Consider the following 27,789-nt stretch of genomic DNA (forward strand, 5'->3'; position numbering starts at 1 on the left):
CCGGCACACTCAGAGGCCAGCCTATTGATCGAGGCTGGCCTACAACAAGTGCCCCACTTGGGCCGACCCAGTCAAAAGAGTCTGGACACGCCCCTTCTACTGGATTGAAAGATCAATGTAACAGTTTCTAAACGAATGCAAAATTATCATCTAAACTGAGTACAACAGCAATTTCCCTTCCTGTCAAAAGCTCTCCTGTTCCCTCTCCACCACAGTGTAAATGTCCATGGGCAGAACAAGAAGTCTCTTGCTTCTCGAAGTGCTAAATAGGAAGTCTGGTAGAAGAAGGGGAATACCTACCACTGGTGCAGCAGAAACGCTTCACTAATGAAATGCTCCCTCGAAGACTGACAGCAGATTATTCTGTTACAAATTCAAGGATGGGTTGAGCAGTCGCAGTCAACTCCACCAAGCCCCCGACCAAGCCAAACGGGCATTGATTGACTAGGACGTATATGGCTATTTTAAAACAAGATTTGAAGAATGTTTTGCTCATTAATCAATGTTTGTGCATGGTTGTCACGCATGTTTATATGATTAGACATATTGAGTAGATCTGTCAGAGAAACAGCAGGCAATATTACAGAGAGAGATGTTAATGCGTTTTATATATTTTTAATGATAGCGTTTTATCACTCTTGTCGAATAATTCTGCTAGCAACAGTCTGGATCTATAATACAGTCTGTTTTGAATAGCCCGGGAGCTGTTCTTCAGTATGCCCTGTCCTCATTACATTTCTGAATGATTGCTGAATCATTCAGATGAGTCTGTCTTCCCTCTTTCCTTTCAGATGGTCCTCATTAACTTTTCTGGTTTACGTTCCACAGCCATTTTGATTGCTATTGACGTGCACTCTGGAACGCGTTTTACAGTGGGTCACCTTTTTATTTGGTAAGAACAGAACTTCTTGTTTGCATTAATGTCTATATGACACCTCTCATGCACTTACACAGTACAAAAATAACTTTTATTGATGGCAGAAGGCTGGAAGTGTTAAGTATGTAAAAAACAACTGTATTTGCACATATATCATCCACTTCCAAAGGGTATCTCAATGTTTCAACATAGATTGCGGATTTAGTTTAATATTTTCGTAGGAATGTAAGGATAAAGTTAAAACATGCATTGCTAGAGAAATCCATAAAGACGTATGGGAATAGGGAGTGCAAACACCAGTCTTTGATCGAATAATGCGCTTAATAGATTGCATTTTTGTGTGTGTGGGGGAGGGTGGGATAGCACAAACCAAGTAAACAACTGACTGCGGTATAAACAAGCATTGGCAATGCCAACTGTTTGGGCTTTTGTTCAGGCAGGGAAACGGCACCTGCCAGGCACTGCCGTAATGGTATTAACTGGCCATTGATGGTAGCAAATGCAAAATGGTGCAAGTACCTGGGCAGCTAATAGCAGTGCCTGGCAAACTCCTGATACTTACACACAAGCCAAAGCTATTTGGGATTTCCCAGTGCTTGTTTTCAACAGGACTTCAATGAGTGACCGGCAAGTGCTTATGCATCGAGTGGGTGAAGGCAGAACTGGGCACAACATTTTTATTACACCAGTAGGCACTTCAAGTGAAAGTTTAATGGTAAGCTTGCATTAAAGTGAGTTGAAAGAATTCCCATGAGGTGGTGTTTAGGGCAGGAACTGGGTGTAAATGGCCATATGAATTAGCTTTGCCAGTCAACGAGAGGGGAAATAACGAAACATCACATGCAAGCTGTTACGTCCCCCCTCATATGATATTTGTCCCCATCTGTACTTTAATACAAAGGTTTCGGCTTATCTAATAGGCCAAATTAAAATGGAATTACAAGGGTTTAGTATGGGCAATTTTGGGTATAGCACGCACGGATGGGACTATCCAATACCCCACCAGCTTGTGTGAAGTGTTACCACCAAAGTGGCTGGGAACTCAATGTTAAAACGTTCCCTTAGTTTTTGGGGAAAAAAAAACATCTCGGGAGGACAGCTTAGGGGAAACGTGCTCTCCTTGGTAGCAAGACAACACGGAGCAACACAGGTTTAATCCCTGGGTCTTAAGCGCGTTATAAATAACCTATCATATCATATCATTCCTTTACTTTGTGGCCTGAAGCACCATTCCAGGATGGCAGGGAATGGCACTTTATGTTTTTACTTCTCTCCTACAGGTGCTCAAACCTAGGACCTATTGTGAACACTCCAGTTCCCCAACATACTGCACCTACATATTCTGAGAAGACTGCACGCACATTTTCCCAGCAGAGTAAACACATCCCTGAAAATATTACTTTTCTCATTTTAAACCGCAGAAGCCAGATGCAAGCTGGCCATTGTCTTCAATTAAACCACCTGCACATAGCCTATACATTCACCACCTCACACTTGTACAGGGGAGCCATGGTGAGCATGTACATGCACTACCTCACACTTACAGGGAGCCGAGCCAGGGTGAGCCTATACATTCACTAACTCACACTTGTACAGAAGAGCCAGGATGAATGTATATGTGTTGATAAATATATGTTCAAGTCGTTTTTCTCTTGTACCGTACTTTTCTTGATACTGGAGAAAAGCAATTGTCTGGAAATTTTTCTAAACGGCAAATGCCTACACTAGCCGAAAAGCAAAAATGTTATCATTTAAATATATTGGGCCTAATTCACAGAGCATTTTCAAAGGGGTTTTGCCATTATAAAGGACTTCTGTGAATTAGGCCGATTGTGTTTAAATAAAAGCAATTACTGAGGGAGTATTTAGAATGCCTAGTGTCTTTTGGAGTATCATATTTACATATAATTGATTGGAAGTGAATTCTTGTGTGTGGACCAATGGCAACATTCATGTAGCCAGGCAACTTTATTTTGCTTACTATTGATTTATGTATCCATAACATTGTGGTGAATTCCTGGGTAAAGTTGGAGACCACTGTTTTTTTAAATTTGAGTTAATTCTTTAAAGTTCATTCTGCCATGATCCATTAATCGTGTAATGCTTTTTGCGTTCCGTGTGGTATACATAATTTGTGTGTTCCTTACGGCACAACTCCTCTAGCATTCTTTCCTGACTGTGGGAATTATGCTTATCATGCGCAATAGCCGAAGTTGAAATGCATATTTATAAATTGAGTACCACAATGGTTCAGAAGTTAGCTCAGTGTGTTAAGCACTCATTGCAGACATATGTGACCACATGCAAGATTAGAAAAGCACATTCCAACAGGGCTGGCTAAACCTTTCCTGTGTCTAAACCTGCATTCATATATACGTGGTTTTGCAGTACAACAGGTTCTATTATTAGCAATGTTCCTGCACCAGATAATGGTTGCTATAAAAAGTAACATCTCATCCATATGGTGAAGGTCTAGAAATTGGTTTGTTCAGATGGGATTTTGTGAAACCGAGCAACTACATCCAATGATGAGCGTAAACTATTAGTTCAAGAGGTGAATAAGCATCCAAATTCAAGACTGTCGAACTAAAGCGTTCCTGCTTGTATCCTGGCTTTGCCAGCAGACAATTCAGCATTCCTGGTCAAATCATCTAATATCTCTTACATAGCTGTGCTGTCTTCTGTGGGGTTTCCCTTTTCGCATGTTGTGTTAAATGGTCATTATATAGTGCCTCCTTAGTATTTATATTGGCCTAAGCCTATTTGTGCTACACAGAATACCGCGTTGCAAAGTTCAGATTTTTTGGTTAACTTCGCCACCATTTTAAGATCCATTGGCCATTTTGACTTTCACTCGTGTGTTCTACGTTCTAAAATGGTGGATTATGTTTTCGACTTGCAGCCAAGCCTTCCGACCTTTGAGTTCTGTTAACGTTTAGGTTGTCCGAGAGCAGACTGTTTAGACTGAGCAAAGAGACCTTGTGCTTCATATGAACTATCATTCAAGTGTTGTCTGCACTCACAAGCCTCATCCTTGTATAAACATTGGGACAATGAAGAACAAACCTCAAGCGTATGCTTTAGCTGAACTACATTGTGAAGACATTTGGAATAAGGCTTACCGCGGGATCCGAGAACATACATCACTATTGTGTCTACATGGAAATACTAACTTATGTAATCCTTCGCATAATATTGTAAAAGCTGTATGTAAACTAGGCACAAACTCTGGACCATGAATTATTAACATGAAGAGAGGCTGCACAATATTACATGAAATGTACAAAATACGCTAGTGTTTAGATGTTCAGCACTCTCTCACCTCTCTTTGTCGGCAGGTACACACTGCAAGGTGTTGGGAGCCAGATAGCTATCTGTTTTGCTTTGTAAACTGTACAGTAATAAAAGATCTGTGAATCTTTTTAGACAGTGATGGGTGTATTTCCTTTGTGGTACTCAGCCTCGATTTTTCTTTGTTCTTTCAGATGGTGCCCGAATGGGGACCCTCAAGATTGATGCTACCTCATTGAAGAGTAGACGCGGCTATCGGACCGGGATCGGACGATGAGAAAAAGGGGGCCCCTTTTGGATGAGACGTGATACCTCAACAGTACTGCATGCTCCGATCCCGGGATGGTGAGCATGCGGTCCGAAACGGCATCTTGACGAGGGTCCATATATCGAGGTGGGCAGTTTGCCGAAATCACCAACCACGAGGGTCCTTTGTCCTTTGTAATCCGATCGGACTTCCCTTTGTCCTTTGAATCAGGTGATTCGTGCCCCGATTCCTAAGTATCCTGGTATTTGGTTGTAGATTTATACTCGCAAGCACAAATGATGCCAGGTAACACCAGTAATCTGACATGCCTGGGAAATTGTCTGCCCGTTTCAGGGCATTATTCCGCAGAGACGGACAATCTTTGGAATTTGACCAACCGGCGCCACAGTACGTAAGTACGGCATTGGTAGTATAGTATTCAACAATATTTGGCACAGGCAAACTAGACATGCTTCCGAACTTCAGAACTTCAGTGGCCAGTCAATGGTAGTTTTGAGATTGCCAAAATAGAGTATTTAGAATCCACATTGTTAAAGAAAAAACCTAGACCTGCAGCATTTGATGTAATACAAAATTGGAAAAGGAATCCATGCAGCAATTTAAGAGTAAAGAGAAGCATGCACGTCATCATATGTCAAATTCAGAAACGGCATTATTGTATGATCAACAAAAACAGTCAGAGTCTGTTAGAAACATGGATAGGGCTTTTCAACTTGGTATACAGAAAATACATCCGTCTAAACATTTTAATACCTCAGATGAGCTAATTGATAAACTCTTAAATGAACGTTGGCCTGGTGCCACTGCACCACCTCCAAATGTACCTATTACTGCTGTCTTACCTCTTCCTGCTGTCGCTCCTTCTCCCGTAGCAATTCCTGTTCTTCCTGTTTCTCCCCCACCACCAGTTATTGCTCTGCTTCCTGTTGTTGTTCCTCCACCTTTACCGACTGTTACTGTTCCAGTAAATCCGTCTTTGTTGCCAGCGCTAGTGTCTCCAATTCCTGTTGTACAGGATTTGTCTACTCTCTCTTTCCCAAGCAGTTCTGCACCAATTGTAGTTGATAAAGGGGCGAGTGCTGAATCAAAAGTTGTAACTCGGAACACAGTTTCTAGAGAGAAGAGGAGAAATTTGAATGCACGGGCGAAGCAATGTATAGAGAAAGGTGAACAATCTACCGTCTTAGCTACACTCCTTAATCTAGAAAGTATTTCCGATCAGAATGTCTTTATTGAGGGGATGGGGATCCATTTGGCTGTAATGTGGAATAGATTGACAGACACATGTGTCCCACAAGGGTTGAGGGATTTGAATGTTTTACCTTATTCAAGGGATACTGCAGAGAAAGTACATGAGCATTTCGAGAGGGTTTTTGAGTTTAGAAGGGAGGTAGAACGGTTATGGAATGATGAAATAGATGGTGATAGTTTGGATGCTTTTTACGTGCAGAAACGGTTCCTTCCTCCTTGTAAGTCAACGAGTGAAGAAACACGAATTTGCATGAGTAATGCACATAGATGGATTTTAGATATGTCGATATCTCCCGTAGAAGTATATGATACATATAGCCAGTATACTCCAGAAATGCAGAGGAAAGTTTTACAGGTAATGGTAGAATACCTACAGGATGAATGTATAAAGAAAAAGGTTTGTTGTCCCGCAGAATTATTGAATCTTCATAAGAGAGCTTTTCACCACTTTAGTGCTCGATTTGGCTCTGTTGCTTAGTAAACGTTCAGAGTTGCCTACTTCTCAGTTGCCTATGAGAGAGGTTCCTCCGACATTCCGACAAAGTTGAGATTCCGGCTAATGTCGCAACAGGGTCAGCAGCCATTGATATTGAAGCTCACTATGCATCACAGTTTGTTCACACCCAGTTCTCAAGACAGGAAGTGAATACTATTAGACAGTCGATTCCAGACATTAGGAAAAATCTGACAGGGTTTTACAAAGAAATAGAATCCATCCTGCATTCGTCAGTTTTCACTTTGGGTGATATAGATTTGTTGTTTCCTGTGATCCTACCTGCTGATTTATGGAAACAGATTAGGACTGTAGATGATCCAGCAGAGTTAGGTGACACATGGGTTAACTTGGTTAGGTTAAATGGAGAAAGGAAAGCTGGTGAAAGACCACCGCAAGTGATACTGACTTTGCCAGATAGAATAGTAACAAAATTAAAGACTTTGATTCCAGAGAGAAGGATTGTTTGGGACAAACTCACTGCTTGTACCCAAGGAAAATCTGAAGGTGCTACCAAATTTTTTAATTGGTTCGAACAAGTATTCTCAGATTTTAGCAGAAAGGATTTAAGCACAGGGAAAAGATTGTTTGTGGATACGTTTGTGCGTGGATTGTTGCCTGATATCCAGTCACAAATTATGACTTCTGAGAGTGCTTGGCAAGCTAAATCACAGTCCAAAGTATTGCATATGGCTCAGTATTACGAAAATAGAGTCAATAATGAAAAAGAAAGGATTAAAAAGAAAAGGGGAGATCTAAAAACCAAGGTATTATTGAAACAGATGCTCAGAGGGCCTAGAGGTGGAAGTACACAGTTTCAGAGTCAATTCGTTCCACAAAGTAATGCGCCGTTGGGTCCTGTACACGCAAAACAATGTGCTTATTGTAGACAAGAGGGTCATTGGCGAGAATAATGCCCGATCCTTCAGCAAAGGTTGAATAACACATAGGGTGTCATGGGTAGATGAAGCAGAGTGTGTCCAGTCAAATGGTCGAAAATAAAGGATCGAATGACCATTTGATCGACAGTCAAATGGTCGGAAAAAAAAAGGTTGAATTTTTTTATTTATTTATTTATATATTTTTTTTTAGTTTGGGTTGGTAGAAAAATGTGTTTAATAAAGAAAAGGGGGTGTTGGTGGGGGACCCCCCCATAAAAATAAAAAAAAATCAACCATTTTTTTCGATCATTTTAGTGTCGATCAAAAGGCATTCGATCCTTTTGTTTTCAACTATATGACCTACAAACGAAGCAGAGCCCACCCTGGGGTAGGGGGTCCTGGTAGAAGCCAGTTTGCTCAAAATTCTCAGTCATTTTTGCAAGTTAATCAGCAACCTAGTGTAGCTAGCAGAAATATTTTTGAAAATCCTTCAACTGCCTATCTTTCTGAAGATCTTGTCTTTGACAATATATTGTTTTGTTAGGAAAGCCCGAAGAAGGGTCTGGAACGGATGCCTATTCCCGTTAATCAGAAAGGTCCCTACATTGAGATGATGGTGGGGAATAGGAAGAATCTATTTTTGATAGACACAGGAGCTCAGAAGTGTTCCATTGATCATTCACGGGTTCCAGACATTCCACTGTCAGGGCAGAATAACGTTTCTGTAGGGTTTTCTGTCAAGTCAGTGGTTAGTCTGGTTTCTCTGCCGGTACCAATTTCACTAGCGCCATTTTCGGATCACTGACCGTTTCTCCTGCCAACAAACTGTGGAGAGAATTTGTTGGGGTTGAATCTGTTGAAGGAATTAAATGCAGTAATTCATTGTTCTTCGGATGAAGTGCGTTTGACGATTTAACCTCAGCAATCTTCTGCCTCGCAGTTTTTGACTAGACCTTTGCTGCCAGAATTTAGTGAAGTTCTGGCGTGTTTATGGGCGGTTGACGACAATGATGTTGGTAGTTTGCAAATTGAGCCTGTTCAAATTGTTTTGAAACCAGGAGTTAAGTTGCCACAAATTACACAATATAAGATTTCAGTTTATGGTGAGCAAGCTTTGAAGTGTATAGTTTCCAACTTTGTACATCATGGAGTAATCAAAGAAATTGCAGGAAGTTTGTGCAATAGCCCGATTTTACCAGTGTATAAGAAAGGGGATAATGCGATTCCTTTCCATTTTATTATCGATTTGCGTGCTATTAATAAGATTGTCGCTCCATAATTTCCAATTGTGCCTGATGTAACGACGATGCTAACAATGATTCCAGCTTCTGCTACTCATTTCAGTGTGGTGGATCTTAAGAATGCCTTCTTTAGCATTCCCATACACATGGATAGTAGATATTTGTTTGCATTCACCCTAGGGGGATGCTCGTTTACATTCAACGTGCAACACAAGGGTACACAGAGAGTCAGAGCATTTATAGTAGGGCTTTGAAAGAGCAGCTCGATACACTTGAGTTGCCTTCTACTTGTACATTGCTGCAATATGTCGACGACCTTCTCCTAGCTGCAGACTCAGAAAGTGCTTGCAAGGAAGGCACTGTGTTATTGCTTATTCATCTAGCAAAGCATGGGCATAAAGCTTCATTGAAAAAGTTTCAGTATTGTCTACAGGAGGTCGTCTATTTAAGCTATGTCCTGTCAAAGAAGGGAAGAAGATCGACACCTGAACAAATTAAAAGCATTTGTAGCATGTCTGTCCCAAATACACCGAAGGAAGTCCGAGCCTTGATAGGATTGGCTTCTTACTGTAGACAGTGGATCCCAAACTTTTCACAAGGGATTAAACCAATGTTGGCATTGACAAAGAAGGGAATTTCTTTGCCACTACTGTGGAACCTGGAACACCAGAGATCTGCTCAAGACTGCACTGTGTTCAGCACCGGTTTTGGGCACACCAAATTATGATAAGGCCTTCGAGTTGTATGTGCATGAACGTGATGGATGTGCTTTGGCTGTGTTAACGCAGGAACATGGGGGGAAGAATAGACTGTACAGTTATTTTTCCTCCACACTTGATCCTGTTGCATGCACTTTGCCGAGATGTTTAAGAGCTGTTGCTGCTGCGTCTGTAAAACAAAGTGAGGGCATGGTTCTAGGTCACACTTTAACCGTGATGGTACCTCACTCTGTAGACGTTCAATTAAACAGAACGCAAACGCAACACCTTACTTCTGCACAATTAACAAGATATGAACTGATCCTATTTGCACCGCATATCCAAATTAAGAGGTGTTGCATATTGAATCTGCCTGAATTGTTACCTCTTCCGCAAGATATTGCTTGCAGTGACAAAATGTCACATGACTGCCTTTATACCACAGAACAAGAAACTAAAGTCAGGATTGATTTAAATGATACACCTCTGAATGATCCACAAGGGGAGCTGTTTTGCGATGGCTCCTGCTTCAAACTTCCGGATGGTACATCTACTGCTGCTTATGCCGTCACTACACTAAGCACAATTGTGGAAACCAAGAGAATTCTGCATAACTCCGCGCAGGCCGCTAAGATTATCGCACTGACTCGAGCTTGTGAACTTTCCGAAGGGTTTAGAGTGAATATATTTACCGACAGCCAGTATGCCTTTGGGGTGGTCCACAACTTCGGTAGACTATGGGCAGAAAAAGGTTTCTTGACCTCACACTGAACAAAAATCCAACATGTCACCTTGATAGTTCAACTACTCTCAGCACTTGCGCTTCCTACTCAACTAGCAATCATGAAGTGTGCTGCACATCAGAAATTAACAGATGATGTAGGGAGAGGAAACTCTTTTGCTGACAGGATAGCTAAACAGACTGCTACTGATTTATATTCAGAAATGTATGTTACGAAGGAAGCCACAAATACTTATTCAGTAGATGAAGAGATGAAGGGATTGACTTGATAAAGAATATTCAAGCTGATGCCACTCTAGAAGTACTTAAACACTGGGCTGAGGGTTTAGCAAGTATGGATGAGGAAGGGTGTTGGGTAGACAGTTCAAAAGGAAGATGGATGCTACCCGAAGCATATGTCATCGCCATGGTCACAATGGCTCATGGTCCCACTCACATATGTCCTAGGAAAATCTGTAAATTACTAGAATCTGTCTGGGTGAATGTCAACATTGCAAAAATTGCTGAGCGTTTGTCCAGAATTGTATGGTTTGCTTACAGCATAATGCGTGGAAGGGTACAACGACACCAAGGGGTAGTTTTGGTCCCCCCTCTGTGCCTTTTGAAGTCATTCATTTCGACTTCATTGAGATAGAGTGCTGTTATAACGACAAATATGTCTTGGTAGTCATTTGTGCCTTTAGCAAGTGGGTGGAAGCCTTCCCTATGAAAGATGCTACAGCACTGACAACGGTGAAAACCATGCTTAATTAATATTTTCCTAGCTTTGGTTTGCCTAGGGTCATCTGGTCGTATAATGGTCCACATTTTATCGCTGCTGTTATCCTGCAAGTATGCGCAGGATTACAGATCAATAAATGGTTCCATTCAGCTAGACACGCTCAGAGTGCTGGACTCGTAGAATGCCACAATCGTATCCTGAAGAATAAACTTGCAAAGGTCTGTGCCAACAGTAATTTGAAATGGCCAGACACCTTACCTATAGTGCTACTGTCCATGCGAACAACCCCACAGACTAGAACTGGACTCTCCCCCTATAAAATTGTGATGGGGAGACCAGCTAATATTTGGAATTTGCCTAAACCTAAGAAACTGAAATATGTGGAGAATTTGCTTCTTCCTGAATACTGTGACCAGTTAACTCAAAACTTGTATTTGATTTATAAACAGGTGCAAGAAGTCCTCCCAGTTGAATACAAGGGACCAGGTCACAGAATTCGACCCAGTGACTGGGTTCTCACAAAGTCATTTGAGAGAGCATCCGATCTCGCACCGCGCTGAAGAGGACTGTTTTAGGTCCTGTTAGCCACAGAGACTGCTGTACAAGTAGCTGGAAGAAAACACTGGATACATGCTACACACATCACGAGGATACCTTTCCCTTTGCCACACAACAGAGAAGAAAAGAAGGAAACTACTTGCTCTGTTTCTGGTGATCAATCAGTCTTGAACAAAACCAAGGGTGTCTGAGAGACTCTTCCTGAGTCTTTGGGGCCTGGGGAGACTGCTGCTTTGTCTCTGAATTCTTCTTCAGATCTTTTTGCACCCTTCAGTAACTTTGCCTCTGCTTCATAATTTCCATCAGGAAGCAATGACACACTGTTTGCAGATCACACAGCGCCTGGAGCCTTAAGGTACGATCTGCGTCCAAGGCACTAGACTTACAGCACATCATGGCTGTGCCTACAGGAAACGACTGTGGAGCTCATCCTTTGCCACGTTTGCACTGAAACATAAGTAAGTGGCTGGGACCCACAAGAGCTATCTTCAATCAAGAAAAATCACGTGGTCAGGAGATAACCAACAAACAAACTTACGGAGTTTATCGCAGAAACTTTCCGGGAAAGAGCTTTGAGGAACAATCTATGGCACTATCTCTACTCGTACAGAGCAACCGATCAATTGTGTGGCTAACAAAGACATTGGGCAGAAAAATACATGGTCCGTGAGGACGTACTGTTTTCTTGTAATTAGTTAACTGGTCTGACAGTAGTAATTGCTCTTGGATTTTGGTACATCGAGGGGGTGCATCCTCTTGAAACTTTTATACCCACTGAGAGTGTTCCCACTATGTCTTCTCCTTTCGTGCATCTGCACAGTCGATCTTCTAGGGATTCCCAATACAGACAGAGTGATCACAACAATACGCATTTGGTAATCATGAATGCGACCCATGCTATCTTGAACAGAACTAATTGCTGGATATGTTTGCATCTGCCACAACATGGGGATAAAGGGTTGGGCTGGTATATTCATCCTTTGCCTCTAACTACTGCATGTTACGCCTCTCTGAGGGCATTATTCTTTGGCCATTGGAATGACAGCATCTCAGGGAATTTTTACGGGACTCATTTAAATGAATTTGAACGGCGAGTCCTGACGCTGCTGGGATGCTCCCTCTTCGCAAATAGGAGCAAGCTTAATATTGCTTCTAACAGACCTTCCAATAGACTTTCTAGACCTTTCCAATCGCTAATTTCTTTCAAGATGGCTCCCATAGGCAACCAGGATGCCACGCCTCCTTCCTACACTATCAATCACAGCCCCGACTCTGTTTCCTTCTACATGCAAAGGAATGGTTCCCAGTCAATGGGTACTTTTGAGGGTTGTACCAATATTGCAAATTTGACTAGTGAGGACAGACCCTTGTATGTAGGTGATCCTGTTTATTTTGTTTGTGGCAATGAAGCTTATTCTTGGCTACCTAGGGATTGGCATGGTACTAGTTATTTGGATATCTTGCTACCAGGGGTATATGTAGCTAGCACCTCTGAGGTCTCTAGCGCTCGTCCAAGGCGGGACGAGAACAGTGATACTCCTTCACAAGTCATGGGTGATGTAGCAAAATCCTTTGTGAACCTTTGGGGACAGATCGTGAATTCCGAGGATATTAGGAGACTAGCAAGTGTATTGGAAAGAACTATCAACCGGACTACCGATATACTCTAAAACATGACGTTAGAAGAGAAAGATATTAGAATAGTGGCTCTACAGAACGGGATGGTGTTAGACATCATCCTGGCTGAGCGTGGTGGATTATGTAAGTTGGTGGGATCTGCTTGTAGTGTTTTCGTACCTGACTCCTCCTCCCCTACCGATTCAAGGCAATACAAAATCTGCACGTCCTAAGTACAGAAATACATGTTCCCGAGGGAAACTAGGATCTTAGTACTTGGTTCTGGGGTTTTTTACGGTCTTGGGGAAGGAAACTCTTTTCAGTCTTAATGGTAATCCTTGGTGTTCTGTTGTTCTATTGTTGTTTCATACAATGTCTTCTTGTCATATGTTCAATATTAGGAGGATGTTGTGCGCAAACTGTAGGAACACTAGGACCAAAAATACACGCACCAGAGAAGATGACTAATGTTTTTGTAATGGAGGATATAACTGTCAAGGATTTGATGGCAATCGATATATCTGATTAATGTGATTCAGAATGTACGGACATTTAGACGTGGAGTTACAAGTAAAGCGAATATTCTTAGTAAGGCTCTTGGCTTTGGCCAAAAGGATGGTTTGTTAAACAGTATTTATATAGTGACTCCTTATTATCTATATTGGCCTAAGCCTTTCTGCGCTACACGAAATACTGCTTTGCAAAGTTCCGATTTTTTGGTTAACTTCACTGCCATTTTAAGATCCATCCGCCATTTTGATTTCCACTCGTGCGTTCTATGTTCTAAAATGGTCGACTATGTTTTTGACTTGCAGCCAAGCCTTCTGACCTCTGATTTCTGTTAACGTTTAGGGTTTCCGAGAGCCGACTGTTTAGACTCAGCAAAGAGACCTTGTGCTTCATATGAACTGTCATTCAAGTGTTGTCTGCGCTCACAAGCCTCATCCTTGTATAATCATTGGGACAATGAAGAACAAACCTAGAGTGTATTCTTTAGCTGAACTACATTGTGAAGAAACTTGCAATAAGGCTTACCGTGGGATCCGAGAACATACATCACTATTGTGTCTTCATGGAAATGCAAACTTATGTAATCCTTTGCATAATATTGTAAAAGCTGTATGTGAACTAGGCACAAACTCTAGACCATGAATTATTGACATGAAGAGAGGCTGGACAATATTGCATGAAATATATAAATGCGCTAGTGTTTAGATGTTCAGCACTCTCTTACCTCTCTTTGTTGGCTGGTACACACTGCGAGGTGTTGGAAGCCAGATAGCTATCTCTTTTGCTTTGTAAACTGTACAGTAATAAAAGATATGTGAATATTTGTAGCCGTGATGGGTGTATTTGCTTTGTGGTACTCAGCCTTGATATTTGTATGTTCTTTCAGTTGGTGGCATGGTTCAACCCATTGCTTGATCTTTCTTCTTATGTAGGCCATTTGAGTGGAAGGGGTGGTAGACAGAAGGGAGTGGACCATATGTTGCAGGCCTCAGGCAAGCATCATTTAAGGTCTGCTTGTTTGACACAAAAAACGGTTTGCTTTTTTGTAAAACCTACTTTTATAAATGACAAGTTGACCAGCCAGTGTTTTGGAAGTATTTAAAGTTTTAAAATACAAAAGACAAACCCAGATTAAATCTGTTAAATCACATCGATTGATATGCTGGTACTTATATACCTCCCTTGATGATGGAGAGAATGAAGCAAGAATCATTCCCATTTTGCGCAACACAGAGCAATAATATTTTGTTTTTAAAAATTGTCATATTTGATAATGTGATTTGTGTACTTCAAAGTCAGTTTTCAAAAATGAGATTATTTTAGTTCATGGTAATATCTGGAAAGAAAATTGTTCAAATGCAGAAATTGCATTTGGCACAAATCCCACCGTCAACCCTTAACCAAAGGGTAATTCTGGGAATCTCATTTAATTTTGTATTGCCTAACCTCTCAAAATAGCCAGTCTCTAAATCTTTCAAAATTGTCAGGCACTTCAGAGTGATTTCCTTCTCAGGGGGTGATCTTCGAAAAAGCCCCACTCATGGTTTCACTGGCTATAATGTTGCTTTCACTATAACAGTGAACATTGGTACATTGAATACCACAGGCACTTGTTCCTTTGATCTCTAATGGCTACGCTATTTGAAAACCATGTCCCAAATCAAACCTCAGTTTGTGTGGATACAGACACCTTCCTGGTAGTTTCCAATCTGCATCCAGTATCCATGCTATGGTATGTGTAGGTTTCTCCTTCCTTCCAAATGGTCTCCTATATCGATGCATGAGCACTTTTGCATTGTGTGAGGCAGCTGTTGTGAGTTCTCTATCTGTTCTGGGTTACATGTACCTTTTACATATATCCTGCAGTAGCATGCCTTCCTGGATGCTACTGATAAAAAGAAAAATCTCTGGTAATACTAGAACAGAAGTAACCTCTGCTTAGACTGCTAATGTTGGCCTTCAAATGCTACTTGTTTATCATTCTTATTAGAGCAAGAATGAAGAGGGTAAGGGACGTAAAGGGAGTAAACATGCTTATTTTGAATGCTGTGAGGCAGCATATCAATCTATGGGTTGTGATGGTGACGAAGGGGGTAGAGGGGGCAGCGATCAGATATTCTTGTCACTTAATTCCAATGGTTTGGTGGAGAGGGCAGAAAACATGTCTGTGCCCAGGGCCCCAAAAGTGGTTAAGATGGCACCGTGTTAGTATTCTAGTGCTGAGCAGAGTTATTTTAATGGTGCCTACTGGTGGTCGTGACTGCCACCCCTCATGCTGAGTCATCTGCTGTAGCTTTACCACCCATGTTCCATGTTAACCACATTTGCAATGCTATGCCTACCAAAACATGCATCACCCCTCTGCATCCCTATCTTTGGGAAGCACAACACAGTGCTTAATGAGAGCAGTGTCTGCAGTAATAGTTTACAAAAAGTAGTGTTCCCGTGTAGAAACATGTTTGGATTGTCATTATACTTAGTAAATCTCACTTGTGACAGTGATTAAATCAACTTATTCCTAAATACAGGGTAGCTGTGTAGTGAACATAACTATTTAGAAGAAAGCCAAAGTTAAAAAACAAGCAAAAAGAACATATCAAGTGTATGCTTTTTATGTTTTATGAAAACAAAAAGAGAAATATATCATAAAAGGAGTGACAAATTTATCAGTATGCCACTAACCGAACGATTCTGTTTACAGAACATTAGTACACATGCAAACGTGCTTAGTGAAGAAGCAACAACAGAGAAACAATAGTTAATGGAGCACAAACATTGCGCTGAAGAACTCATTAATCACAAAATAAGTCAGACCTTTCAAGACATAGATGCATAGATATCTATAATCATTTCCTGTAATAAACCAACAGCAGAAATGCATGAGTTGAAAATGTACAATCAATATACACAACAGAAAAGTTGAACCCTAGGGCAAACTAATTTAGTAAAATATGAAATTAACTGACTGTCCATAGCTAGTTCATAACGTATGATTTACACATCACAGTATGCCAATAGGCAGAGAGGAAATCTCCATTTGCATTTTTGTGGAAAAGATTAATATAGATATCAACACACAAAGATGCCAGGATGAGGCTGAAGAACAAAAGTCGTTTTCTTTTGGAGTTTAAGCAGGTCAGTGCCAGAGTTGGTATTGGCCAAAATAATAGTTTGTCATTAACCGGTATGCTACAATTCCACATTGACAGTGCAAAAATCTTGGACCTTTAATTGCAGAAAGCAGTGCAACCTTAAAAAGTGACAGTACACCCAAATCGCATCACTGACTGCCTTAGACCCCAAGTATGGCCGTATCCACACCAACTTCTGCTCCTCCCACCCCTAAAGCACAAGGAAACATTCATTCATTCATTCATTCATTCATTCATTCATTCATTCATTCGCAGAGCTCTCAAATGTCATGTGGCCATGCGCTAGAAGACCCGACAGATCTGGTTTTTCTCTTTGTAAACTGATACTTTTAGATTTTCATGCATTTAAAAAGGGAGAAAAGAAGTCCCATAATCCAAAGTGAAAAAAACAGGACTGGATGGCTTTCTCAGGCAGGGCCAGGGAATTTCGAGACCTCCGCATTAATCATGCAATTCTCCTGCATACCATTTAATCATTTTCAAAATGTATTGTCCCCTATTTCTGGAGTTGGTGGCAATCTACATTTCAGAAACATCTCCACCAATTAACCATGCTGCATTTGTCCTGTTCAAACATGTGATTGAGAATATATGCACGTTATGGCAGCAGTCTTGTTTACCATATTGCCCTGGGGATAACCCCATACATTTGCCACAGGTCATGCACACCAGTTAAGAGAAGTTATTTATTATTATTAGGGTATTTATTGACCCTAGACCTAGCTCTGAGAAGCAACAGAGCGCCTTACAATCATAGGGGAAATAACACGGTAAGGGGAGTAGAGCAACAAGGGAATGTGGAGCGAACAACAGAGGAGGGAAGGTGGGAAATTTGTCAGAAAGAGAACTGCAAGCAACCAGGGGAGGAAACAGTGGAGAACAAATCCTGCAGTCTCTCGTAGGGTGGGGAGTGAAGGGTCTGTGGACCTAGGGGTTAGGGAGGAGTGTATTGAGCTCCTCCCGGAACTGTTGAAGCGAAGGACCAAATCTGATTTAGACAGGGAGGAGGTTCTATAGTCTAGGGGCCTAGACAGAGAAGACTGACTCGGATGCCATTTTACCAAAATGCCTGGGGTAGCGGAAGTGACACCACACGACCCTTGACCTCTGATGACATCTCAGGAAGTGATGTAATTTGACCCCACCCCGAAGTCACCTCACGGGAAGCTATGGAACACAACCTTTCACCCCTTGACAAAACAGGAAGTAGCATTGTTTCTAAGTACACTACGAAAAATATGGTAACAATATCACTGTAAAGTGATATACATTTCATACATGAATGGATAACCATATGTATTGTTAACATCAGCAAGTACAGGCCCATTTACAAAATTACTGTGGATGCAGGCAGACGTCCAAGGCCAAACGATAATGATGTGTTATTATATAGCACTTATGCGTAAGCGCTTCATATAGAACAAATATACATACAATATCACCCAACCTGTGTTGGTACTCATTTATCAACCTCAGCAGAATGGAAGGCCGAGTTGACCTTGCTGTGAGTCAAACCTGCAACCTGCAGAGCATACGCACATTGCAGCAGCAAGCACTCAACCCACTGAGCTATCTTACTGGCTATAGCTATCAGAAAACCAGCCACTCAAGAAACACAGAGCCACATGCTGCTGGCCACAGCCCAGGAGCCTCAATGTAAAAAAATGTAAATGTTTGTTTTACTTTTTTTGTTTGGGGTAGCAAGGGAGACCAAAGGGGTAGCAAGTGAGACCTCAGTGGTCGCAGGTGCGACCCCTGGTGACCCCTAAACGACGGCCCTGAAGCATGGCTCTTTCCTTCCTTATGATTTTAGTCACTGAGTTAAGTGGAATTAGCAATGGTAATTCGGCCATATCTGTTTACGGTCAACCGCGCTGTACATGGAGGTAAAACCCCACATTAAAATGTATGTGATTCTCCATTATTGAGTCCCCTTGTAATCCACTGGTGATTGGAGTTATTGCCACCAGTGGAGATTCCGCTGGTGGAAAATTCTGAATTTTTGTGGAGAAAATACTTGGCTGCAAATATATCATCCAGCTTAAACACCTAATTCAGCAGAGCAGTAAAATGGCAGCAATTAGATTACCCACCTTTTTTTACTGCAACCTCCATACTCGTAACAAGGCCCAGTGTGTATTTTACAATTTGTGCCTGAAACACTGAACAGGACTTATCCACTGATATATAGAAAATGGACGAACAAGAACCCTAAAAACATATCAGGGTCACCCCAACCTTTACTTGCATGCGAGATGCAGTGGTTTCCCTCGTCCTTTGGCTTCATTAATCCTTGCTTCATTCGGTGTTAAAATCAAGCTACACCCCATGACCTAGTGGAGAGGTTGAGGAGAGGGGAAGGGTTCATGTTAGGCCGATTCGATAGATACTCGACCTTCTCTGTGAGCCTAACCTGAGCACATGCGAAAAGCCTGCCCTGCAGGCTGCACCAGCAACAAAAGGTTACTGTACAGAGCGAACAGGATAGGCTCACTGGAGCCCATAGTATCCAATGTTTACAGGCATGCCTGCATTTAGAAACACTTGCAGCAGAAATATGGTGTTTTATTTAACCACTGACTTGCACTTGAGGGAGGTATATTTTGAATGGAAAATGAAAATATGTTTTCATACATATGTGACCACTTGGGGAATTAACCAGTATGTAAATATTAAAGCAGGGTGGTTGAGGTATTTATGCTGGTTGACTTGGACTGTAGTGGACAGAGAAGAAAATGTGGAGCTAGATCAGACCACCTAGATCAGACCAGCTGTACTACTGCAAACTGAGGACCACTCTTGGTAGTGAGAGTGTCCCGCTACCCACTACCCCTCGGTCCCTCGGCCATCCGAGTGCTCACCTCTGTGCTGTGCCTTTGCAGGCGTTCAGAGACACTCCAGGTCCTCGGACGGCTAGGGGCATGTGCCAGCCGGAGGGGAGCCTGCATGCACCGGGCATGGTGTGAAGAGGAGACCACCACACAACAATCAGCCCCATTCAACGCAGAGCAGGAATGGAAGCGTGAGCTTCAGCTGAACACCTCATGGGCCCCAAAGTTGAGGGCAGCAGCCCCATTCACAGCAGAGCTAGAGGCCCGGACTCGTAGTCCTAAGGTGTCACTGCCTCTGGCAGGAAACCTGCACCAAGGGCACACGTGTAGCCCCGTTGGGGCATGCTCTGCAACGATTGGGCTCCTGCAGCAGCGCCTCTGTGATTCTGCAGGCTCGTCTCCAGGAACAGTAGGAGTAGGAGCTGAGAGAGGCATGTGACATACTCAGAGCATGCCATAGCATTGATGTTGTGAGACACTGAAACATTACTGAAACAAAATGTCTGCCTCCATGGAAGAGCTCAAAGAGTTCTGAGAAGGGCAGAAATGGGTGGGATTAGCCATAGACTTTAGCATGGCTAAGGGCAGGGAATGGGAGGGATTCAAAATCCCTAACAACTGTGTATCCCTCCTCAAATGCCATCTCCATTGGAAATGCATTACAAACCCTCATTTAAAGCCCATATTTGAAGCTCTTATGTTAAAGCTCTTATTTTAATGACAATAGTTTCGGCTTAAAGGAAGCGCTTTCAGTGCCACCTAATAGCCCAAACTAAAAAGGGAGATTCCAATATAGAAAATAATTTGGAGCTTCTGGAGAGGATGGGCTGAGGCGGGGGGTAACTAACGAAAGGACACAAGTATGGAAGATGGGACCAATCTCGACATTGGTTTGTTATTCCTGAGTCAGTGAGCATTGCACGAGAAGACATTTTATCGGTTCATTTCCTTTTTGCATCTCTTACATTCAAGTCTGGTTCTGCGGTGGGTTCTGGATGATGCAGAGGTATTGAGAGACCTTCAGGTTTTAAGTCAAGTACAATGGAACTGGTTACTGCGTTGCATGTAAACAAGGTCATTGGAACAGTGATGCTTGATTAGAGGGCATCAATTGTAGCTCTCTGAGGTTATGAGAGATGAAGTCATATTTCTTGGGTCATGTGATGAGAGTGTGCAGTGTGCTCAGCAGCTTTCAGGGCAGTTAGGAAGGAGCATGGCACTTGAGTTAGGTGAATGTTGCCCCTGTGTATATTGGAAAGAGCCAGGGTCTGGGTGACAGCTCTGAAGCCTTTCCTGGTGTGATGCTGGCAATGCCTTTGGAGGAATAGGTCCTCCTGATTCACATACTTCCACTTCTGTGTGTGTGTTTTCTGTATGTTGTCTGCCTCTGAGGTCCAGTCTGGATCTCTGGCAGTGTAGTTCTTCAGTTTTCCTTTAGGTGAACAACACCAATGGGATGCCCTTAGCGCACCCTTGGGTGGGGGTACATCCTTGTACCACTTATGTGTGATTTGTGCACCTGTGTGTTGCCCCAGAGCAGAATATGGGATGGTGGTAGCTACATGTTGACTTAGCAGTGGCTCTGAATGAACTCAATTTTTGGGATGCCCAGATCCCCCCATAGGAATCCAAGATTTCCTGAACAAAGTCAAGATGGCTACCACATTCTCTTGGTTTTTATTGCCTTTACACCTTGTTTCCCATAGTCCTGGTAAGCCATAACTCAGCTCATTCTCCCTGACTGGCTGTTAATTGGAAGAACGATATATGGCTCTGGGTCTGCCTCCTGTCAGACTGACTCGAGCCTTCCAGCGTACTGCGAGTTGTGGGTACACCATTGGGGTGGGACCTGTGCGAATGTAGTCTGAGGTCAACTCAGATTCTTTGTTGTGGGTGCCTGGTTTTGGTGTGTGTGACACAATGCCTGGGCCAGCCCTGCCTGAAAATGGAGTCAATGTATTGTAGTGTTCTAAAAGGCTGGGTGCTTACTCCAATCAACATTCTGTGTTATGGGTGTCTGGATGGAGTGAATGTCCTGAATGCCTGTGAGCCTGATTGGCTGCCTGCCTGCATGAATGCACTCATGAATGATTGGCTGCCTGAGCCTGGCTTTGCCTGAGTGAATGGTGAAAAATGTGTATAACTAGGGACTTCTCACTCCCCAATTTGTTCTGATGCTGAATCTTGAAACGGAAGCTATTCTGAAGCTGAACCTTAAACCAAAGCTTGAATCCTAGGTCCAGTTGGAGGAAGAAGTCAGCGACTGCATCTCTGCAAGGAATTCAAAAACTGCAAAGCTGACCCAAGGACACATCCAAGACAGGACCTGGATAGGACCTCTTTCTATGATGGACTATCATGCACCTGCTTCATCAGAAGTACCCTGGAAGCCACTCATGTGTGCCTGCCATCCAGAGAAGGGGTCTTTGTGAGTCCAGAAGAGGAGTGATTGGACATCTTGAGTCACAGAAGTCCAGTTGCATCACCTAGGGTCTGGAGGAGTGTTTTTGACTGATGGATGCCAAATTGATGTCTACCACCCAGAAGATGGGCTACCCTGGCATAGTGCTGCTTGATACACAGAGCTGCAAAAGTTCCAACTGATCAAAGAATCCTCCAAGGGACATACCTGATAGAATATTTGACCACTTTTTCCCGCCAAAGACGATTCAAGTTCACAGTATGCAGATTAAGGTATGCCAGAGGGTTTCACGACACCAAAATCTGAAGAAGACGCCCGAGGGGCCAGCCTTGGTGAGAGTCTGTGTTCCTGGCCAGTGGTAGGGCCCAGGTCACCAGAAGCCATCCAGGGGTCTGTGCTGCCTCTGCAGCACTGAAGATACAAAAGACAGTAAACTGCAAAATCCTGAAACCCAACACCTACTTCAGCAACTCCTCCTGTCATGTCACCACTGAATGTTGTACAAGGTCACCAAGGGGCTTATCTTCATCAACCAGGTATTTTCGGAGTCCACAGCAGGTTTCACCTTCCTAGGGTTTTTTATGGCAGCAGTCATAACCGTCCAATGGAGAGCACTGCAAAAACAAAACTGCTGCCTTTCCGAGAGCATTTGCTTCCTTATTTTCTCCCTTTTCCGACATCCCATCAACTCCTGCTTTCAAGGAGGGGGTGGGGCTCCATCTTTCAGGGGTCCTGTCATGTAACACTAATAAACTCTGTCACTTCACCTGCCAAGGCATCAAAAGTACTGTGATGAAGAAGAGCATCTTCCAGCCTCAGGAGTCACCCAGGTGTCCCAGAGCCATCTTGGATCTTGTTCTCCTGTGGCATTCCAGCTACATTGGTGTGGTAGAACCTGTATAAAGAAAGCAGAGCATTATTGAACATTGTTGGACTGGGTTGCAAATGCAAGATAAGGTACTCTCTAAAATGCCCATTACAGGTTGCCCAGGTGAGGGGATCCTCACACAGTGTCACTCTATAAGTCTAAAGAAAATATACTGTCTATGTTCTGAAACTAACCTGCCTTTCTTCCTTAATCTATGAAAGTACACCTTATATAAGAATTTAGTTGAGATGGGGTTGATTTCTAATTGATTGCCCCTGACTGTTTCTGAAGTCACTAGGTCACAGGTGTTCTGACTGTCAGTTAATTACCCAAGCCAAGGTGGAAACAGAAGCAAAGAGGGAGAGTAAGAAACCACCTCTGTGAAGGAGGCTCCTCTCTTCCTGCTGCTTCAGCAAAACCCACTGTGGTCCCAGCTCCTGGGGACTAGGCCCAGTGGTGTCCCTAGACTCAACTCCTGAGGGAGAAGAGCCACATGCAGAGGTACTCACCCCAGAGGATCACCCAGACCTCCATTGCTTGCTGGCTGAAGGTGGGCCCTCTAGGGTGGATTTTTGTAAGGGTCAGAAAGTGCCACTCTCTTGAGGGTCTAAGGAAACAGGCACAGGCACAAGGTGAAATCTCTAGGTCTTTTAAGATTTGTTTGGTGGGTGAGCTCCTTTACAATGAGCCCACTCAGCCTGAACCTTGTACAGTCAAAAGGATGGTTGTACACAAGATAAAAAGGCCTTTCCCTTTTCAGTTGGCACATGAGATGCCTTTAGCTGGTCCAAGCAAAGGCTCTCAACCCACTTTTGTTTGCCCAGGATGGAAGTAGAAGTGGAACCCCACTAGAAGAACTGCCCCACTTGTCAGTTGTCTGGTAGGTGTAAATGCAATACATTGCCCCACCACAGCCTTTGCCAATGGCTGGCAAACCATTTGAGAATGTGGCCATCAAAATTGTTGGTCCCCCAGACTCTCCAAAATCAGGTAGACACAGGTTCATCCTGTTACTAGTAGATCATGCCACTAGGTACCCTGAGGCTATAACGCTTCAGACCATAACAGCCAAGATGGTTGCCAGGGCTCTCCTGGCCATTTTCAGCAGAGTTGGTTTTCCTAAAAATGTGATTTGCGACAGAGGAACCAACTTCTTTTCTAGTTACATGCAAGCTATGTGGTGTAACTTACAAGCTCTCCACCTCCTACCATCTTCAGACCAATGGTCTGGTTGAGAGGTTTAACAAGACTCTCAAGGGCATGTTTGGTCCTTTGGAAGAGCTCCTAAGGAGGAAATGGCATTTCCTCCTGCCATGCCTGCTGTTTCCCTATACAGAGGTACCTCAAGAGGATGTTGGTTTCCGCCCCTTTGAGCTCTTGTTTGGACATCCAGTGAGGGGCTCCTTGCCTTAGTAAGAGAAGGTTTGGAAGCCACACCTCCAGTTCCTACCAAGCAAGTGGGGACTATGTGTTAGGCCTCAGAAGGAGGATGGCACAGATGATGTGCCAAGCATCAGCATATCTTAAGGCAAGCCAAGAATTGAAAAAGTACTAGCATGACCTTAAGGCCTCATGTGAACTGGACTCCTTGTAAGGAGATCTTTGTGATGGAGCCCACCAAGCCCCGAGCTTTGGCAGATAAGTGAAGTGTACCCTTTAGGATAATCTCCAAGCTGGTTGACATGGGCATTCCTGGGGTAGCCTCTCAAGTCTTCCATATCAACAGGCTCAAACCATTTCACAGCAGAGAGGAAGTCTCATGCCTCTTGCTTGCTTCAGAGCAATAAGGGGATGAGAGAGAGCCCCTTCCTGATTTGTTGCATAGCAACCCTCAAGATGACTCTGTGGAGGGAGTGCAACTCTCCCCAGAGCTGACACCAGAGCACTAGAGTTCCTATCAGGCTTTGCTCCAGCAGTATGCCCCTCTGTTTTCACTGACACTAGGCCTCAACCCATGGTGTAAACGTGATATTGACACTGGTGACAGTGCACCTGTCAAACGTAGATGCTCCAGAATGGCAAACACTGTTAAGAACCACATCCAGGATGGGGTTGCCAAGATGTTGGATTTGGGTGTCATTGAACCCTCAACCAGCCCTTAATCTATGAAAGTACACCTTACATAAGAATTCACATGCCTTTTCAAAACTGTCCTCAGTTGGTGCATTATTCCTGAATGTAAGTCTCGTGTGTTGCCACATAGAGTCTATATTGTTGCAATGTTTAGTAGGGTTGTCAAAGTACAAAGTGTGTTGTGTATCTGTAAAAGATTGATAGCAAAAGTTATTTTTCACAAATAGCTGTGTTATCACCTATCATAGTGTGTTGACATTCCTTTGTGGAGGCTTCAGGATTCACTGTACTGAGGAACCAGTTTGCATCACCTCTGAGAGCTTAATCCTAGTTGCTCATCTAAGGTTACCAAATTGAGAGCCTTGGATGTGGTGTTTTGTTCCTCTGTCACAACCATATAGAGGACACAAATACAGATACCCTTGTCCAGTTTTTATGCCTGGTTAGGAAGGGATTGAATTATCAGATGAGAAAGTTGTTTTAGTGCCAGGCTATTGGTGGTTTGTTCTTAACGTGCATCTTGAATGAAAGGTTTTTTACCATTGATGGAGATTAAGGCTATTAATGATTGAAAAAAGAAACAGTATTTTCACCTGAACCTCAGAACATTGCTGTTTGGATGAAGAGTGAAGGCAAGAAACCAAATCTATTTGTCACCAGGTTAGAGGGAGTGATTGTATGCATCAGTGTTATGGCCTCATTCTGACAATGATAATGACTGAAGAAGGAGGTATTATTCTATATATCTCTTGTTAGAAAAACACCACCTAATGATGATTTGTCATATTATTGTGGTACATTGGGCAACATTGGGCACTTAGAAAGTTCTCCACATGGTAATTATTGCTTATTTATGCTACAGAGTGCTGCTTTATATTCGCCCCATGCTCTGGGGTGTTGCTAGGTCTGGCAAAGATCTGGGGCTACGCTAATGTCGGGACTGGCAGACCTCAGGGCTAGCCTTTTGGTTGTAGCCCCGGAGCTTCTATCTGGGACTACAAACAAAAGACCCAGGGCTATAGCCCCCTGAGCCCCCCCTTAGCAACGCCTCTGCGGCCATGCTTTACGTTTCCTATGTAATTCCAGCTCAGGAGGCATTATAAAGACAAATGGTATTTCATATACCGCAAGATTTTAATATTACTCCCGTACTCATTATGGCTTAGCTGTAATACAATAGTATAATCCTGTGACACAGATATATACACTCAAGAGTGGGACGAATGCACAAGAAATGTAGCTGATAAAACCAGTGCCATTAAATTGTTTTTGACTAAACCTGAGTTCTGCAAAAGATTGATCTAAATGCATGCACATTTGAAGGGGTTAGGCATAAAAGGAATGGTTATGCCTAGCACCTAGCGTATGTAGAGAGCATACTTACCTTAGACCAGTTGTCTTTAAGAGTTTTCCTTGAAAGCCCCAAACATACCAAGGTTTTTGGGACAATCAATGACGATATGAATAGATCCTGCTTAGAGCAACAAAATACAGACATATTATTTTAATACCCTGAAAAATCAAAGAAATTCCTCTAACAAGAGGTACTGAACAAGGTTCAGTTCCCTGTGTATGATGTCACTGTAGGCTTATGAGATGTATGAGGCTTATGAGGCGTATGAGATGTAAATATTTGGGAGCATGTTTGCAGGGCATATCAACCACACCATAGAGGTGAAATTGTGGAATATCTAAGTGGCCAAAAATCTGTAGTGATGACTGTACCAACTTTCTTTTAAATAAAATATTTGTGTTATGACTGGAACCAGAATGGAGCAAACACATGTACACGATTATTTGGGTGGTTGGATAGACATGTTATTAACTGATAAACATGGTGTAATACATGGAATATTTGTTTTTGCTAGGTATTTTAAAATGTCACCAGTAGATTAGATGCTCAGGGTGTAGCAAGTCAAGCAGAGAGCTATCACCAAATTTGAGATGGGATTGTGGGGCTTGAGAAGTGATGAAACGATACAGATATCAGACCGCAATTTTTGCAAGGGCTGCTTGATCACCCATTTCTGCACCTTCTTATGGCGTTCACACTGAATTAGAGTTAATTTAGCTTGAGAATTAAATGAAACTTCAACCTTTAACATGGTTTTAAAATGTTGTTTGGAATCCAGCAGCCTTATTAACTAGACTGTTAATATATTGTATCATGCTAATGGACAAACATGAGTCGATTTGATGGTTCAAGCATGTATCGTCTTACTAACTGGAACTTAATGCACTTAATATATTTACTGGTCGATTCATGGAATTAATGTGCGCCGAAAATTCCTGCGCAGAGGTGCCAAAACGTGCGATTCGCAGAAAAAGTGCGAAAATCGCAGTGCAACTGCGAAAATCGCAGGGAAACTAGCGCACATCGATTCATGGAAGTCCGTGCGCGAGAAAAACATTGGATGTGCGCTGAAAAAGTGTGCGGTGCACGCCGGCGCACAGGTCATCCAACGGCGTGCGCCATGGCCACTGCGAAATCGCACATAGCGCGGCGCACATCACAAAAGTAGGGGGAACACAGGGCGTAACACTCAGAATGGGGAACAACGCGTGAAAATATGGGCGTCACGTGGGAAGTACAGGAGGCAAGTGCGCGGAACGCCGACACGCTCGCCTACAACCTGTATTCATGGAATCGAATAGCGCAAACCAGCGCACGGTGAAAGACGCGCACAGGGCCAAACAAGTACGCCACAAGAAAGCAGGCGGTAGCGTCCCTGCGCCTGAAATAAATGTACGTCAAAATGTGCGCTAACAAAAAGCACCCATATACAGCCATGATGAATGGTCCATACAGTGGCCCTCTAGGACAAATGAGGTGCAAAGGGGTACCGACAAACAGGCACACCCGCTGTGTGAAAATTAGCGTGTGCGTGTATTACGGGGTTCGCAGGAAGTTCCACACGCGATTGGCCTGGGCACGTGTATTCCGGGGTGCGCGGGAAGTTTCACACGCAAATTTGCAGGGTACGTGTATTACGGGGTTCGCGGGAAGTTCCACACGCGATTGCCCTGGGTCCGTGTATTTCGGGGTGCGCGGGAAGTTCCACACGCGAATTAGCAGGGTACGTGTATTTCGGTGTGCGGGGGAAGTTTCACACACGAATTAGCAGGGTACGTGTATTTCGGTGTGCGCGTGAAGTTCCACACGCAATTTCAGCAGGGTACGTGTACTCCGGATGCGCGGCAAATTCCACACGCGAATCCAGCAGCCTACGTGTATTTCTGGGGTGCCGGGGAGTCTCACACGTGAATTGACCGTCTGGGTCCTCCCAGCTGTTCC

The sequence above is a fragment of the Ambystoma mexicanum genome, chromosome 4p, assembly GCF_040938575.1.
Source record: "Ambystoma mexicanum isolate Mex_15411 chromosome 4p, UKY_AmexF1_1, whole genome shotgun sequence".
Classification (NCBI taxonomy): Eukaryota; Metazoa; Chordata; class Amphibia; order Caudata; family Ambystomatidae; genus Ambystoma; species Ambystoma mexicanum.